Source organism: Oryctolagus cuniculus, chromosome 3, assembly GCF_051225735.1.
Source record: "Oryctolagus cuniculus isolate XC-2025 breed Fujian yellow rabbit chromosome 3, ASM5122573v1, whole genome shotgun sequence".
Classification (NCBI taxonomy): Eukaryota; Metazoa; Chordata; class Mammalia; order Lagomorpha; family Leporidae; genus Oryctolagus; species Oryctolagus cuniculus.
The window spans coordinates 128,234,049-128,251,196 of record NC_142869.1 but is presented as its reverse complement, the minus strand read 5'-3'; the positions used below and the strand labels follow the sequence as shown (position 1 = coordinate 128,251,196).

The 17,148-nt window shown below is 48.5% G+C and overlaps 1 long non-coding RNA gene across 1 annotated transcript in view; it reads left to right on the top strand.

The window, feature by feature from the left end:
* The window catches only part of LOC138849023 (uncharacterized), a 39,423-nt gene extending 32,187 nt beyond the window's left edge, over positions 1-7,236 (top strand). Inside the window, exon 3 of the long non-coding RNA XR_016231681.1 lies at positions 6,813-7,236. This is a non-coding gene — a long non-coding RNA (uncharacterized LOC138849023). The remainder of the gene's footprint in view (positions 1-6,812) is intronic.
* The last annotated feature ends 9,912 nt before the right edge of the window (positions 7,237-17,148 follow it).

The following is a 17,148-nucleotide window of genomic DNA, read 5'->3' as shown; positions in this document are numbered from 1 at the left end:
GAAAAGGTCCCAGCGTTATTAATGACCTCTATGTGCTGGGGGCTGATTTCATGCCCCAAAGGGAGCAGAAAGTTGCTGTTGAAGGCAAAGCGGTTTCAGTGAAAGCTCTACTTTCTGTTCTCGCAGTAAATGAGCATTTTTTCCATGGGAACGCCAAGCACGGATCGGGTGCACAGAGAGCTATGTAGTAGCCTGGTGCCCATTTTCACAACCATTCAGCCTCATGGGCACCTGGTGAGCAACCCCCACTTCAGGCTACTCCGAGGACAGAGTGCAAATGTGTGGCTTCTGGGAAACAGAGCACAAGAGATGCCCACGCCAGGCCTGAATCCTGCAGGGAGCCTGTGAGATAGAGACGTGGGCTAATTAATCCTTTCAGAGTTGGTGCAATGAACTTCACCTTGTCTCACAGAGACACAGTGATGCTGGCCTTGTGGCTGCCCTTTCCATATCATGGACCCACTCAGCAACTGAGTACAGAGGTGGAGAGAGGGCTAGGGACACAGCTTCCTGTGGAAACAGTGTCAGCCAGGACAGCTGGTTCCTTTCCCTCACTCATTCCCCCATGAGCAACCTGAGGGCAGGCTAAGTGTCTCACTCATGTCTGCAGTCCCAGATCTAACAGAGCACCCTTTAAGATCAGCAGTTCTGGGGCCAGCATTGTGGAGCAGTGGGTTAAGCTACCACCTTCAACACCAGCACACCAGCATCCCATACTGGAGCACTGGTTCAAATCCCAGCTGCTCCACTTGCAATCCAGCTCCCTGCTAGTGCATCTGGGAAAGCAGTGGAAGATGGCCTAGGTGCTCCTGCCACCCATGTGGGAGACCTGGATGGAGTTCCTGCCTCCTGGCTTTGATTTGGCACAGCCCTGGATGGAAGATCTGTCTCTCTTTGTTTCTCTCTCTCTCTCTATCTTCTGCCTTTGACATGAATAAAAATGTCATTTTAAAAGATCAGTGGTTTTGTAAATTAATAGTGAACTAATCGAGTAGTATTGTCGCATGGCACTATTTTAAAAGATGCCTAACTACTACTTACAACTCCATTCCTATAAGGGTTTATTTCATAGTCCCAGCCAAGGACATGAGAACTGTGTCTTTGCTCATTCCCTCCCAACAATTGATGGGGCTCCCAGTCCCCAAAACTGGGTCAGGAGCAGGTCTTTTCTGGGCTCTGCAAAACACTCATGGTCTGACTTGGTCACATGCATGTTCCCTCAGCACCCTCGGCCCATGCAGAGGTGAAGTCTGAGCAGTCTCTCTCCCTGCAGTTCCTCCATGGGCTGATGTGGAAGTTGGCCAGGAGCTGTCCAGCTCTCTCAAAGCCTCCTACCTGCATCACCATACAGACATCTAACAGGTCCTTTGTCACTTTCCTCCTTTCTGTAGCAAGAGTGATCTTACTTTTTAAAAATGTGTATTTTCATCCACTTGAAATAGTGACAGAGACAGAGAGAAATCATCCATCCGCTTGTATTCCCCAAATGCATTCAACAGCCTAGGCTGGGCCAGGCTGAAGCCAGGAGCCCAAACCTGTGTCCCCAGGTAGCAAGGCCTCAAGTACTTAGGCCATCATCAGCTGCCTCCCAGGATGCATTAGCAGAAAGCTGGATGGGAAGTGGAGTAGCAGGCGCTCCAATATGGCATGTGGGTGTCCTAAGTGGTGGCTGAACCCACTGCATGCCCCAAGCATGATTTTGTTCAAGTGTAATCTGAAATAACAAATTAAAGCCTGACACCCCAAATGTTGCTGTGAATGTGGTGGACCTGGAACTCACCCATTTTTTGGCGGGAATGCAAAAATGGTTCAGCCATTTTGGAAAAAAGCTTGCCTGTGACCCAGCAATTCCTCTGTTCACACAAAGCCTTGCACAGCCAACCCCTTGGCCTTCACGGGTGGTTGATTCCAGGACTCCCCAGGGATATCAAGACCCACAAACACAAGGAGATACTTCAGGGAGTGGGTCCCGGCTTTCAAGGTCAAAGGCGGCAAGTTCCAGTCTGTGCAGTGCCTGCTGGCCTGGGCCAGGACAGCAGGCTGCTCGCTGTGGCAGCAGGTGGCACCCTGACCAGGCTGCAGCCCATCCAGTATGCAGCTCTGCTCCTTCTCCCTGAGCTTGCACCCACAGGGAGGAGGCACACACTCTGTAATACACTGTTTCCAGCTCTGCTTTATTAAATGTGAAGTTCACCCTGCAGCACCCACTGTGCACAGAAGAGCTACTGTGGAGAGGAGGGTGTGAATTCTACCAACTGGCTTAAATCTGCCTAAACATTGACCAAAGCAGAGCTCTGCGGGGGGCAGGAGTGTGTTTCCTGATTGACACAGACTACACTATCATTGGGTTTTTCAAAATTCGGGAGTCTGGTTTCTTCATTCTTTACTCAGATTTAAGCCTTAAAGGGAAAAACAAAATCTCTGAACACTGAGGACTGAGGGAGGCCTGCATGCTGAAGAAAGTGAAAATGAGTAAGACCATCCTAAAACTCACTCCAAGGTGAGCATCTGGATGGTTAAGTTCAGCTTTCAGGGTGAGAGGCCCACCCATGGTGGGCAGGTGGGCCATGACAGCCTCCCCGACTCCCTGCCTAAATATGAAAGTGGGTGTTCTTTGTATTTATTGCTTTCGTAAAGCGGGTCTCAGTCCTAGGTTGGACATGAGGGTACCCTGTTTCACTGCACTGACTGCCCCTATGCAGTGTGTTACCTGTGACAGTGCTAAGAAAAACATCCTCCAGGTGCCGGCATCTGTTAAACAGGTGCTCCACTTCCTATGCAGCTCTCTGCTAACACACCTGGAAAGGCAGAGGAAGATGGCCCAAGTGCTTGGGATCCCACCACCCATGAGGGAGACACTGGTGGAGTTCCTGGACCCTGTTGTGACTGGGGAGTGAAATAGCTGGTGGACAACCTCTCTCTGTGTCTCTCCTTCTCTCTATAAAACTGCCTTTCAAATAAATATGTAAATTTAAATCCTTAAAAAAATTAAAAGGGCCTTTCTTTTTGAAAAAAAAAAAAAAGTGGTGTAGTATTTGAATACAATCTATGCACAACCTCACAAATAATTTAAATCATCTCTAGTTTACTTATAATCCCTAATACAATATAAATGGTTGCTATATCATATTGTTTAAGGAAAAATAATTTAGAAATGCATGTGTTCAGCACAGACACAATTGCTTCTCTAAGTGGCTTCAATCCACAGTGGTTGAATTCTCAGATGTGGCACCCATGGAGACAGAGAGCTGACTGTATTTTTCACAGAAGGTTTGTTTGTGATAGCCAGACACCGGAAATAACACACATGTCCACAAGTGGTGAACAAATTATGCTAAGCTGCACAATGGAATACAAGGTAGCAATTAAAAATCGCTGATACACACAACACAGATGATTCTCAAAATCATTATGCCAACAGAGGGAAACTAGATACAGATGTCTAAACACTGCACTTATCTGATATGATAGAAAAGGCAAACCCATGGCTTCAGAAAGCTGATCTGAATCCAGGAGCCAGGAGCTTCTTCTGGGTCTCTCATATGGGTGCAGGGGCCCAAGCACTTGGGTCATTCTCCACTGCTCTAGCAGGCCATAAGCAGAGAGCTGGATAGGAAGAGGAATAGCCGGGACATGAACTGGTCCCCACATGGGATGCTAGTGCTTCAGGCAGAGGCTTAGCCTACTATGCCACAGCGCCAGCCCCCACTTTTTGTCACTATCAAAAGACCTAAGTATGGCTAACTTCATAAAAAGAAAAAAGGAGGTTTATTCTGGCTCCCAGTTCTGCAGGCTCAGTCTATGGTCTGGCAGGCCCCTCTGGTGCAGCATCTGGTGATGGTGTTTTTGCTGGCAGAGTGTTGGGTGGTGTGGAACATCACCTGGCTAGAGATAGGGATCCAATCATGGGGCTCTACCCTATGAGCTTAGGTAATTCCCAATACCCCCAAAAGGCCCCGCCTCTAAATACCCTAGCCAGATTTACTTTACTCCTCTTTTTTTTTAAAGATTTATTTATTTATTTGAAAATCAGAATTACACACAGAAAGAAGAGGCAGAGAGAGAGAGAGAGAGTCTTCCATCTGCTGGTTCACTCCTCAATTGGCCGCAACAGCCAGAGCTACACCGATTCGAAGCCAGGAGCCAGGAGCTTCTTCCGGGTCTCCCACAAGGGTGCAGGGGCCCAAGGACTTGGGCCATCTTCTGCTGCTTTCCCAGGTGCATTGACAGGGAGCTAGATTGGAAGTGGAGCAGCTGGGTCTGGAACCGGTGCCTATATGGGATGCCTGCACTGCAGGCAGCAGCTTTACCTGCTATGCCACAGTGCCAGCCCCTACTTTCCTCCTCTTAACACCATTTATATAAGACTTTGGGGATAAATATCCTGCATGAGGGGCCAGTACTGTAGTGTAGCAGGTATTGTCTCCACCTGAGATGTTGGCATCCCTTATGGGCACTGCTTAGAATCCTGGCTACTCCACTTCCAATCCAGCTCCCTGCTAAAGAGCTTGGGAAAGCAGTAGAGGATGGCCCAAGTGCTTGGACCCTTGCCACCCATGTGGGAGACCCGGAAGAAGCTCCTGGCTCCTGGCTTCAGCCTGGCTCAGACCTGGCCAGTGTGGCCATTTGGGGAGTGAACCAGCAGATGAAAGGTATCTCTCTCTCTCCTCTTTCTCTCTCTCTTTCTCTCTCTTTTTTCTCCCTCTCCCTCTGTAACTTTGCCTTTCAAATAAAAAAAAACAATCTTGCATGAGTTCAGGGGGACAAATCATATTCAAGCCATAGCAGGAGTTAAATGCAGAGGGGCAAGATGGAGAGCTTTGTAGTAGTGGTGATTTTACAACTTTATATATTTGTGGAAATTCACCATATTTTTTAATCTAAGACAGCTATATTTTGCTTTGTGTAAAGTATGCCTAAGTAAAGCTGATTTTACAAAATAAATAGGAACAAGAGTTCAGTGTTGCTGTGGATTCATTCTGAGAGGAGGAACGTGGTAGGGGCAAGAGGTGCGGAGTCACCACACAGACCCCGGGAGTCAGGTGAAAGAGCGCCAGAGGTGAGCAGCCCACAGACTCATTTATTTCAGTTGGTACAGCAGTTTATATAACTGTGGCAGCCAATCCGGTCAAGGGGTGGTTTATGCCCTAACCAATCACAGCCTGTTGCCAGGCAGGCTCCTTTGCCATGTGGTTTCCAAAGCCATTCCTGAGTAACTGATGCTTGCTTGCCAGAGGCCATCTTGGCATGGCCTTCTCATTCCACCACAGTTTAGCAGTTAAGATGCCTGCTGCCAGGATCTAAATAAATTTAGAACACAAAATAGAAAAAAAAAAGAAATAAAAAGCATATAATAATGAAAAAAAATTTCTCACAGTCCGGAGGATTAGAGGATGATGAAGTGCAGCACACAGGTGCAGGACACAGAGGGGAGCATGGGTCAAGTTCCATGCAGTGTGGGGCTGTGTTTAGTGTGGTGTGGGGGAGATACCCTGACAGACTGAGAATTCTCAGGCCGGTGTTCTCCAACTTCGGAGAGCATCAGGACATCTTGGGGAATGTGAATTAACACAAAGGCCCTTGGGGCCAGCATTGGATACAACAGATTAAGCTACAGCCTATGATGCCAGATGCCAACATCCCATCTGGTTCAAGTCCTCGCTGCTCCACTTCTGATCAATCTCCCTGCTAATACACTTGGGAAAGCAGTGAAAGATGGTCCAAGTACCTGGACCCCTGACACTCACATGGGAGAGCCAGATGGAGTTCCAGACTTCTGGCTTTGGCCTAGATTAGCCCTGGCTTTTGTGGCCATTTGGGGAGTAAACTAGCAGATGGAAAATCTCTCTTTCTCTTCTCTCTCTCTCTCTCTCTCTGATAGCCTTTCAAATGAATAAATGCATCTGAAAAAAATTGTACAAAACTGGAATCAATTCAAACAACCATCACCTGGCGAATGGCAAAACCCAGGCTTCATTCACACAGTAGAAAACCTCCAGTGGCGGTAAACCCTCCGCCTGTAGTGCTGGCATCCCATATGGACGCCGGTTCAAGTCCCGGCTGCTCCACTTCTGATCCAGTTCTCTGCTATGGCCTGGGAAAGCAGTAGAAGATGGCCCGGATTCTTGGGCCTCTGTACCTGAGTGGGAAACCTGGAAGAAACTCCTGGCTCCTAATCAGCCCTGCTGTGGTTGTTGTGGACATTTGGGGAATGAACCAGCAGATGGAAGCCTTCTCTCTTTCTTTCTGCCTCTCTCTAACTGTCTTTCAAAAGAAGAAAGAAAGAAAGAAAGAAAGAAAGAAAGAAAGAAAGAAAGAAAGAAAGAAAGAAAGAAAGAAAGAAAGAAAGAAAGAAAGAAAGGAAGGAAGGAAGGAAGGAAGGAAGGAAGGAAGGAAGGAAGGAAGGAAGGAGAGAAAGAGAGAGGAAGGAAGGAAGGAAGGAAGGAAGGAAGGAAGGAAAAGTAGAGAAAGAGAAATGAAGGAAGGAAGAAAAAGGAAGGAAGGAGGGAAGGAAGGAAGGAAGGAAGGAAGGAAGGAAGGAAGGAAGAAGCCCCAAGCAATGAAAGCACACGCTGTGGCACAGGGATGCTCTGGAGAGGGTCACGCTCTGAGAAACATTAAAAACAAGTCCCTGCTGTGTGATGTCTGGCATATGGGATTACAGGAAAGGCTGACTGTAGGGTCAGAAATAAGATCAGGGTTGCCAGAAGCCAGGGGTGAGGGGAGGAGCCTGCTGGCAAAGAAGCTGGAGGTGTATTTTGGGGTTGATGAAAATGTTGCATCTTTTTTAAATTTATTTTTTTATTTGACAGGTAGAGTTATAGACAGCGAGAGAGAGACAGAGAGAAAGGTCTTCCTCCATTGGTTCACTCCCCTAATGGCCGCCAAAGCCAGCGCTGCGCCTATCTGAAGCCAGGAGCCGGGTGCTTCCTCCTGGTCTCCCATACGGTTGTAGGGACCCAAGCACTTGGACCATCCTTCACTGCCCTCCCAGGACACAGCAGAGAGCTGGACAGGAAGAGGAGCAACCAGGACTAGTACCCGGCACCCCAACCGGGACTAGAACCTGGAAAATGTTGCATCTTGATTGAAGTGCTGGCTGCCCAAGCATGTGCATTTGTCAGAACTCATTCAATGGCACACTTTAAGTTTTCAAATAAAATGTTTTGCATGTAAATTATATTTCCATAAAGCTGATTTAAAAAAAAATAAAGCTATCTTTTTATTTGCAAAGCAGAGAGTGAGCAAGCTCCTATCTATCAGTTTACTACTTAAATACCAAAAATAACTGCGACTGGGTGGGACCAAAGCCAGGAGCTGGGAACTCCATCCAGGTCTCCCACATGAGTAGCAGGAAAGCAACTATTTGAACCATCATAGCTGTCTCCCAAGGTCTGCATTAGCAGAAAACTGGAGTCGACAATCAGAGCTGGGGAATTGAACCACGAGGCTAGATACTTGGCTTTGATTTTTTACAAGGAGAGGCAAAGATAATGAATGCTTTAAGAGTACCAAGAAGGGGGACATCATTTACAATGTTTTTACCTATTTAAATTAAATTAAAAAGTTTTCCATTCTTTTATTTAAGAGGGAGCAAGTGGCAGGAAGTTACTGAACATAGGACTTTGGCCCAACAAATATAGGGGATACTCCTTTGCCTGCATATGAGAGTGGTTCCAAACATATATGGAAAATAAAAACAAAAGATAGTTTATTTTGGTGAAAAATTTGAAATCCATGCATAGTTTTTTCATAATATACATTTTCATGATTTTTTGATGAAAAAATTCATGAATTTTTTTTCACACCAAAATAAGCTTACTTTTTGATTTCATTTTTATGATACATATCATTTCATGGCACATCCTCATACGAGTGCTGCCACCTTGAGCCAGTCATCTGGGCCTCAGTCTCTGCTTGTCTGCCTGGTAGCTTTGCATGAACAAAATAAAGCAAACCTCACAGTCACACATGAATATCTTATGGGCCCACATATGAGATAAGTACACTAAAAGCTTCTACCAGGAGCTGGGATGTATTTTAAGTAACACCAACCTCCCCAGCAGCAAATTCCATGAATAAAGTGATTTGAAAGCCTTCTTGTTTTTGAAGTACATGTGGGATGCTTCTATGCATTGGAAAGCAGAACAAATTTGTAATTTCTGAAAACATGACTTTGGGAAGGAAAACATAAAGAAAAATGCTACCACTGGTAAAGCCCTGGCTGCCTGATCCATGTAGCATCTGGTGGAGCAGTCAACTGCAGCCTCACGCTCCTTTACAAGTGGCGGTGATGGCCTCACACTCCCAGGCTGTTACCACAGAAGGTCAGCATTCCTGTTGGGTGCTGGGAAATTCCTCAGAGTACCTGCTCTGTGATAAACAGGCAGCGGTGGGAATGCAGAACAAGGAAAGACAGGCTGAAGTATGCAGACCATGCTTACAATGTAACCAGGTGGAGGGGTCTTCTGCCACACTAAGTGTGGACAGAGTGTGTGGGGGCTGCCTTGCATTTTATTAGCAAGTGCCAGCCCTGTCCTCAGAGCCTGCTGAGACTCTCCAAAGTGCTCTGAAGGGTGTGACGGCAACAACACCTGCTGCCCAGAAGACACAGAAGGAGGCCTCTGATGCCCGGTTGCTAGGGCTCACAGGAAAGTTCTTTGGTCCACTCCCGCAGGACCAGGGCTTCTTCCTTCCCTCCATGGCACATCTTCCTTCCCTCCATGGCACTTGAGCTCCTACAATTATTTTGAATCTGCAGTTTAAATAAAAATCTGGGGGCTGGCGTTGTGGCATAGTGTGTAAACCTGGGCTTGAGATGCTGGCTTCCCACATAGGCACTGGTTCCAGTCCAAGCTGCTCCACTTCCGATCCAGCTCCCTGCTAATGCACCTGGGAAAGTGGTGGAAGATGGCCCAAGTGCTTGGGCCCCTGCACCCACGTGGGCGACCTGGAAGAAGCTCCTGGCTCCTGGCTTTGGATTGGCTCAGCTCTAGTCATTGTGGCCATCTGGGGAGTGAACCACCAAATAGAAGATTCTTTCTTTCTTTCTTTCTTTCTTTCTTCCTTCCTTCCTTCCTTCCTTCCTTCCTTCCTTCCTTCCTTCCTTCCTTCCTTCCTTCCTTCCTTCCTTCCTTCCTTCCTTCCTTCCTTCCTTCCTTCCTTCCTTCCTTCCTTCCTCTCTCTCTCTCTTTCTAACTCTACCTCTCAAGTATAAAAAAAAAGTCTTGGAGCCAGCGCTGTGGCGTAGCGGGTAAAGCCACCACCTGCAGTGCTGGCATCCCATATGGGCGCCAGTTTTAGTCCCGCCTGCTCCACTTCCGATCCAGCTCTTTGCTATGGCCTAGGAAAGCAGTAGAGGATGGCCCAAGTCCTTGGGCCCCTTCCCTCATGCGGGAGACCCGGAGGAAGCTCCTGGCTCCTGGTTTTGGATGGGCGCAGCTCCAGCCATTGCAGATGTGAACCAGCAGATGGAAAACCTCTCTCTCTCTCTCTCTCTCTCTCTCTCTCTCTCTCTCTGCCACTGCTTCTCTCTCTGTGTAACTCTGACTTTCAAATAAATAAATAAATAAATAAATAAATCTTTTTAAAAAGAGTCTGTGGCTTGATTTAGGATGTTTTTACTGCCTACGACAGAAATCAAATTCAAACTAGATTGGAGGGGGGTGGATTATTAACACATCTTACTGAAATGCCCAGGGGATTTCGGGCATGGCAGAATCAAGGTACGCAAACAAGGGTGTCAGGAATGTGTCTCCTTCCAACTCTCTCTCTCTCTCTTTTTTAAGATTTATTTATTCATCTGAAAGAGTTATACAGAGAGAGAAGGAGAGGCAGAGAGAGAGGTTTTCCATTCGATGGTTCACTCCCCAATTGGCCACAATGGCAGGAGCTGCGCCCATCCAAAGCCAGGAGCCAGGAGCTTCCTCTGGGTCTCCCACGTGGGTGCAGGGACCCAAGGGCCTGGGCTATCTTCCACTGCTTTCCCAGGCCATAGCAGAGAGCTGGATCAGAAGTGGAGCAGCAGGGACTCGAACTGGTGCCCATATGGGATGCTGGCACCACAGGTGCCAGCCCCACCCACTACACCACAGTGCCGGCTCCTCCTATCTCTTGCTTTTACTTTTTGGAGGTTGGCTTTATTCCCAGGCTAGGAGGCCCTGTGGTGATGACAGGGCCACTAGCCGCTCAGAGGCCCTATAAAAATAGTGCCTGCCTGCAGCTGTTCCAGCAAGAGTCCACGACGTGTCGGGTCCTGCAGCCTGGATCTCAGACTCTGGGGCAAGACCTCCTGCTGGGGGCCCTCCATTCACATCCCAAGGGTTGGTGGTGGGCAAAGGTGGTGAACTCCAGGGAAGCCAGAGGGCGGATGCACAAAGCTAGGAAGCAACAGTGGCCTGGGCGCCCCAACCCTCCTTCCGTTTCTCAGTGATGCCCCGGCCCTAATCCCCACAGGGACCTCAGGTGACCGTCTCCTCTGCCTTTTCCCTAAGCAATTCGGCACCTGGCACATCTCTCTCCAGGACCGTCCTCACTCAGCTGGCTGCCTGCTGTGGGAGGCGGGTGGCTGTGCAGCCTGGGCCCAAGGCTGAAGGAGACAGAGTGCCAGGGGCTCTCTCCCTTAGCGGCTCTCGGGCTAGGAAACCAGCGTGGCCGAGGGGTGGGGCTGCGCCAGCTCTGGTTTGTGGTGGTGTTGCTGATTCGCTCCACACCAGAGTCTCACTCAGGTGGCTGAAATTGCGGACCCCAGTGGGGCTCCGAATCAGGCCAGGGGCGCCTCAGAGTTTCTTTTCCAGCGAGGACTCATGCAGCAGTCAGAGCAAGGAAGCTCCTGGAGACGGGCCACTCGGCGTCTTCCTCCCCTCGTGCACATGCCCAGGATCGGGGAGCGGAAGGGCTGTGCCCCAGAACGGCGGGAAGACGATCTGGCTTCCGGAGATGCCCCTCACACGCCTCCTGCCTCCGCTGCCATTGAGGCCTCGGCTTTGTGAAGTGGGCATGGGGGTTAGAATCAGTGGGAGGAAAAATGGTCGGCACGGACACTGCTTTACGGAGTCCCATTTCCAGCTAGGGTGAATCCCAAGAAATAGTCCCATGGTACAAACGGGAAAATACAGAGTAGTCCATATTAGAAAAACAAAGAAACGGCCGGCGCCGCGGCTCACTAGGCTAATCCTCCGCCTAGCAGCGCCGGCACACCAGGTTCTAGTTCCGGTCGGGGCGCCGGATTCTGTCCCGGTTGCCCCTCTTCCAGGCCAGCTCTCTGCTGTGGCCAGGGAGTGCAGTGGAGGATGGCCCAGGTGCTTGGGCCCTGCACTCCATGGGAGACCAGGAGAAGCACCTGGCTCCTGCCATCAGATCAGCGCGGTGCGCCGGCCGCAGCGCGCCTGCCGCGGCAGCCATTGGAGGGTGAACCAACAGCAAAGGAAGACCTTTCTCTCTGTCTCTCTCTCTCACTGTCCACTCTGCCTGTCAAAAAAAAAAAAAAAAAAAAAAAAAAAAAAAAAAACACACACAAAAAACAAAAAACAACAACAAAAAAAAACCACACACCACAAAAAGCAGCACTAGGAGCTGAGAGAGGTTAGCACGAGATGCAGGAAGGGCACGCGGTGGCCGCTTTGCGCCATGGTTCCGCTGTGCAGGGTCACGGAGGTAGTTCAAAGAGCCCGAGACACCTGTGGATGGTCAGACATTTTAGGTGCCACTCAGAAGGAAAACACGCTGCCAGTGAGGCTGTTGTGCCACAGGTGGGTTCCGATGGGTGAATCCGTGGCCTGTTTGTGGAGTCCTGCTTCCTTCTGACCCAGCAAGGCAGAGTGGGGAGGAGAAGGGGCAAAGGCAGCACAGGTAGGACAGGCCAAGGGCTGACTCCATAGGAGGAATCCTCCATGCTACCAGGCACACAGTGTGGGTGCTGAGCATCACGAGGGGAAGATGCAGACGAGCCTCCTAGGACAGGCACAAACCATGGTCTTCCTTGGAGCCGGGTCCTTGTTCCTCCCAAGAGGATCATCTCATGTCTCAAATATACAACTTGATTAGAAGGGCAGGCACTGTGGCTCAGCAGGTAAGGCCACCGCCTGCGGCAAAGGCATCCCATATGTGCACCACTGGTTTGAGTCCCAGTTGCTCCACTTCTGATTCAATTCTTTGCTAATGCACCTGGGAAAGCAGCAGAAGATGATCCAAGTACTTAGGCCCCTGCACCTAGGTGGGATACCTGGATGAAGTTCCAGGCTGCTGGTTTTGGCCTGGCCAAGCCCTGACTGTTGGGGCCATCTGGTGAGTGAACCAGCAGATGGAAGATATCTCTCTCTCTCTCTCTCTCTCTCTCAGGCTGCCGTAGGCTTGATTCCTGACTCCAAACTTTTTAAATGAAACTCTTGGAAAGAATTTTAAATTTTGTTTTCATTATTTAGAATTCAGAGTGAGAGAGAGAGAGAGAGATGGCAGAGATCTTCCATCCACTGGCTCACTCCCCAAATGCCTGTATCACCCAGGGCTGGCCAGGCTGAAGCCAGCAGGCTGGATTCAATCCAGATATCCCAAATGGGTGGCAGGGTCTGAAGTGCTTGAGCCATCACCTGCTGTCTCCCAGTTGCATTAGCAGGAAGCTGGAAATGGAAGCAGAGCTGGGTCTTGGACCCAGACACTCCAATTTGAGATTCAGGCATCTCAAGAGCTGACTTAACTGTTGTGCGAAAGCCCACTTCCTTAACTTCAAATTTTTAAAAAATATTTACTTATTTGAAACGCAGAGTTCTGGGGGAGGAGAGGGAGAGGGAGAAAAGGGAGAGGGAGAAGAGGGAGAGAGAGAGGGAGAAGAGGGAGAGGAAGAAGAAGAAGAGGGAGAGGGTGAGGGAGAGGGAGGAGAGGGAGAGGGAGAGGGAGAGGGAGAAATACCTTCTATCCATTTGTCACTCCACAAATGAACTAGGCCAAAGCCAGGAGCTTTATCCAGGTATCCCATGTAGATGCAGGGGCCCAATTATTTGGGTCATTTTCCACTACTTTCTCAGGCCATTAGCAGGGAGCTGGATTGGAAATGGTGCAGCTGGGACTTGAACCATTGTCCATTTGGGATACTGGCATTGCAGATAGCAGTTTAACCTGCAACACCACAATACTGGCCCCTTGACGCTAACCTTTAAGCCGGTGTCTGCACAGAATTGATGTCCCAAGGACTGATACCTGAGAATAGCTCAGAGAATACAGTGTGGGAGGTGCCAGTTACCCCTGAGGAGAGGATTGCTTTAGTTTCATTTCTTCTCCCTTCATTAAATAATTGCTTAATGTGAAATATAATTGCTTGTATAAACTGAAAAGGCAGTTATAGAATTTCAGGGCTGCACACAAGCTGAGATATCCTATTGCAAGGTCACTGCCACATTGCGAAGTCCAGTGACCCATTTGTAGACTTCATTTTACTTAATCTGCCAGCACTAGATGAAGCCCACTGAACTTTTCCCTTCATAGCACTCACTTCCTCTGACTTCCGGGACCACCTCCCCTTCCCGGTGTCTTGTTGGGTCCTGCCCGTAGCTCTGACTTGTAAGCCTGACAGTGCTCCAGGCCACGTGCTCCTTTGCCACGTCCATTAGCTTCCTGGCTACACCCTCATGCAATGGTTTCATCTCAGAACTCTCCTCTGAACTTGAATCTCCAGCTAAACATTTGAACTCTAACTGCTATCTAACTGAAATTCACACTTGTCATTTCTTTCTTTTCATTTATTTCTTTAAAGGCATAGACACAAAGAGATACAGAGAGACAGCAATTTGTCTTTTATCCTCTGGTTCACTCCCTAGATGCCTGCAACAGCCAGGGCTGGGTCAGGCCAAAGCCAGGAGTGTGGAATTCAATCCTAGTCTCCTACCTGGGTGGCAGGAACCCAAATACTCCCCAAAGACTCCGCCTCCAAACATAATAATTGGGTTAAGTTTCCACCCTCTTACCATTAATGTAAGATTTGGGGGACTTACTGCTCAGTTCCAGGGAAAAATATTCAGGCCACAGCATGTACCTTTTGGGAACTGTTGGAACTTTGGCACCACTTGCTTGTATGACCTATGTAGGTAGGTAATTAAATTAAAGAGGAAAAAAGAAGGAAGTCAACAACAACAACAAAAAGCCAAAAAAGGGCCTTCATATGGCTGGTTCTATTGTAGCCTCAAATCAGATAATCGGCTAAGTCCACAAATGTGAGACAGGAAACATTACTGAACTTCTGGATACATATTTATACCAGGCATACATCTGCAATGATTTTTTAAAAAGTGGGGCTGCGGCTGTGGCATCACTGGTAAAGCCACTGCCTGCAGTGCCATCATCCCATATGGGCGCTGGTTCGAGTCTCAGCTGCTCCACTTCCAGTCCAGCCCCCTGCTAATGCTCCTGGGAAAGCAGCAGAAGATGGTCCAAATGCTTGGGCCCCTGCACCCATGTGGGAAACCCGGAAGAAGCTCCTGGCTCCTGGCTTTGGATTGGCCCAGCTCTAGCCATTGCAGCCCTTTGGGGAGTGAACTAGCAGATGGAAGGCATCCATCTCTCCCTTTATCTTTCTGTAGCTCTGCCTTTCAAATAAGTAAATAATCTTTTTTTTAAAGCTAGCTAGGAAAAAGCCACACAATTTATTATCTAGCTGAGTTAAATCAAAAATAGGAGAAAAATTGACACACTCCTTCTGGAAGGTGAATTGCCATCTGAATGGTTTTTCCTGTGGGACAAGGTGTTTTCCTTGGTTCCGTTGTTAAAGTCCTGCTTTCCCCTGCACCAGCAACACAGTGTTCCCCGTCCGAACACCCAAATCACAGAAGACTCTGAGCAAAGCTGCCAGGGACAACAGCACTGCTCGTGGCGCATGTGCTATGAAAGCTATGTTTGGCAGGCATCAGATGTCCGAGTTTCTTTTCCTGGGCACTGTAGGGTTGATAGTGTTTATTTATAACACGGGAGATTCTAAAATTGGCCATGATCAGGACAGAAAAGTAACGTCCATGACAATGCTGCATTTCCTTCTTTGTTAGCACAAAGGGAAGCAGAGCAGGCCACAAAGACACTTGGCAAGCAATTTAATTATAAAACAGACTGAGCCTTGGGAAGGGGAAGCTTGAAGCTAGGTATGTGAGACATTCTGTAACATGAATCTTTTTCTTTTTAAAAGATTTATTTATTTATTCAAAAGGCAGTTACAGAGAGGGAGAGGCAGAAAGAGAGAGAGAGAGAGAGAGAGAGAGAGAGAGGTCTTCCATCCACTTGTTCATTCCCCAAATGGCCACAACCGCCAGAACTGGGCTGATCCAAAGCCAGGAGCCAGTAGCTTCTTCTGGGTCTTCCATGCAGGTGCAGGGGCCCAAGAACTTGGGCCATCTCCCACTGCTTTCCAAGGTGATAGCAGAGAGATGGATCAGAAGTGGAGCAGCTGGGACTTGAACCAGCACCCATATGGGATGCCAGCACTGCAGGTGGAGGCTTTACCCACTATGCCACAGTGCCAGCCTCAGGACATGAATCTTGACCTAAGATAAGTCCTAGCTTCCCAACCAGTTTTCTGCTCTTGTTTGTGAGGGAAGAAAGGTCAGTAATAGATTACCTCGATAGAAAGTGAAAAATAATTCCAAAATTTTGAGATTTACTAATTGAAATTAAAAGATGCCCTAAAATTCTGAAAGTCCAGTGTTTACTGTGTTTATCATTAAGATCTCATGAATTGGAAATAAAACTAGGGGGTAGGCATTGTGGTGCAGTGGGCTGTTTGAGTCCTGCCTACTCTACTTCTGATCCAGCTCCATGTTAATGTGCCTGGGAAGGCAGTGGAAGTTGGCTCAAGTATTTGGACCCCTGCCACCCATGTGGAAGACCCAGATGGAGTTCCTGGATCCTGGCTTTGGCCTGGCTCAGCCCTCGCTGTTGCAGACATTTAGGGAGTGAAACTGCTCATAAAAGATCTCTCCCTCTTTCTCTCTGTCACTCTGCCTTTCAAATAGATCAATACATAAACTTTAAAAAAACATTTATTTATTTATTTATTTGAGAGGTAGAGTTACAGAGAAAGAGAGAAAGGTCTTCCACCTGTTGTTTCATTCCCTAAATGGCTGCAACGGCTGGAACCCCGCCAAATCAAAGCCAGGAGCTAGGAGCTTCTTCTGGGTCTTCCACATAGGTGCAGGAACCCAAAGACTTGGGCCATCTTCTACTGCTTTCCCAGGCCATAGCAGAGAGCTGGACTGGAAGTGGAGCAGCTGGGACTCGAACCAGCGCCCATATGGGATGCTGGCACCTGAAGTGGAGGCTTAGCCCACTACCCCACAGTTCCGGCCCCTACATAAAACTTTTTAAAAAGAAAAATAAAACCAAACTTAGCATAGTGAGTGGAAAATAGGAAAGTCTGAATCCCTTGAATTAGAGATTGTGTTTAAAGTAATTATGATAGGGGCTGGTGCTGTGACGCAGCAGGCCTGCAGTGCAGGCATCCCATATGGGCGCCGGTTCAAGACCTGGCTGCTCCACTTCCAATCCAGCTCTCTGCTATGGCCTGGGAAAGCAGTAGAAGATGGCCCAGGCCCTTGGGACTCTGCACCCACGTAGGAGACCTGGAGGAATTTCCTGGCTCCTGGTTTCAGCCTGGCGCAGCCCCAACCATTGCAGCCATTTGGGGAGTGACCGGTTGATGGAAGATCTTTCTCTCTATCTCTGTGTCTCCCTCTCTCTGTAACTCTACCTTTCAAACAAATAAATCTTTAAAAAAATTAAATTGTGTGACCCATCCCCCATCAGGGAAAGTTCAAATAACAAACAAACAAAAAGTAGAGCCATGAATCTGGCAAACACTCAGTAAACTGGGGCCTGGGCTGTGGCATGGTAGGCTAAGCCTCCACCTGCAGTGTTGACATCCAATATGGGTGCTGATTTGAATCCCAGCTGCTCCATTTCTGAGCCAGCTCTCTGATCATCTGCCTGGGAAAGCAGTAGAAGATGGCCCAAGTGCTTGGGCCCCTGCACCCATGTGGGAAACCTGGAAGAAGATCCTGGCTCCTGGCTTTGGATTGGCCTAACTCTGGCTGTTGTGGCCATTTGGGGAGTGAAGCAGCAGATGGAAGACCTTTCTCTCTGTCTCTCAAATACATAAAAAATACATAAAATCTT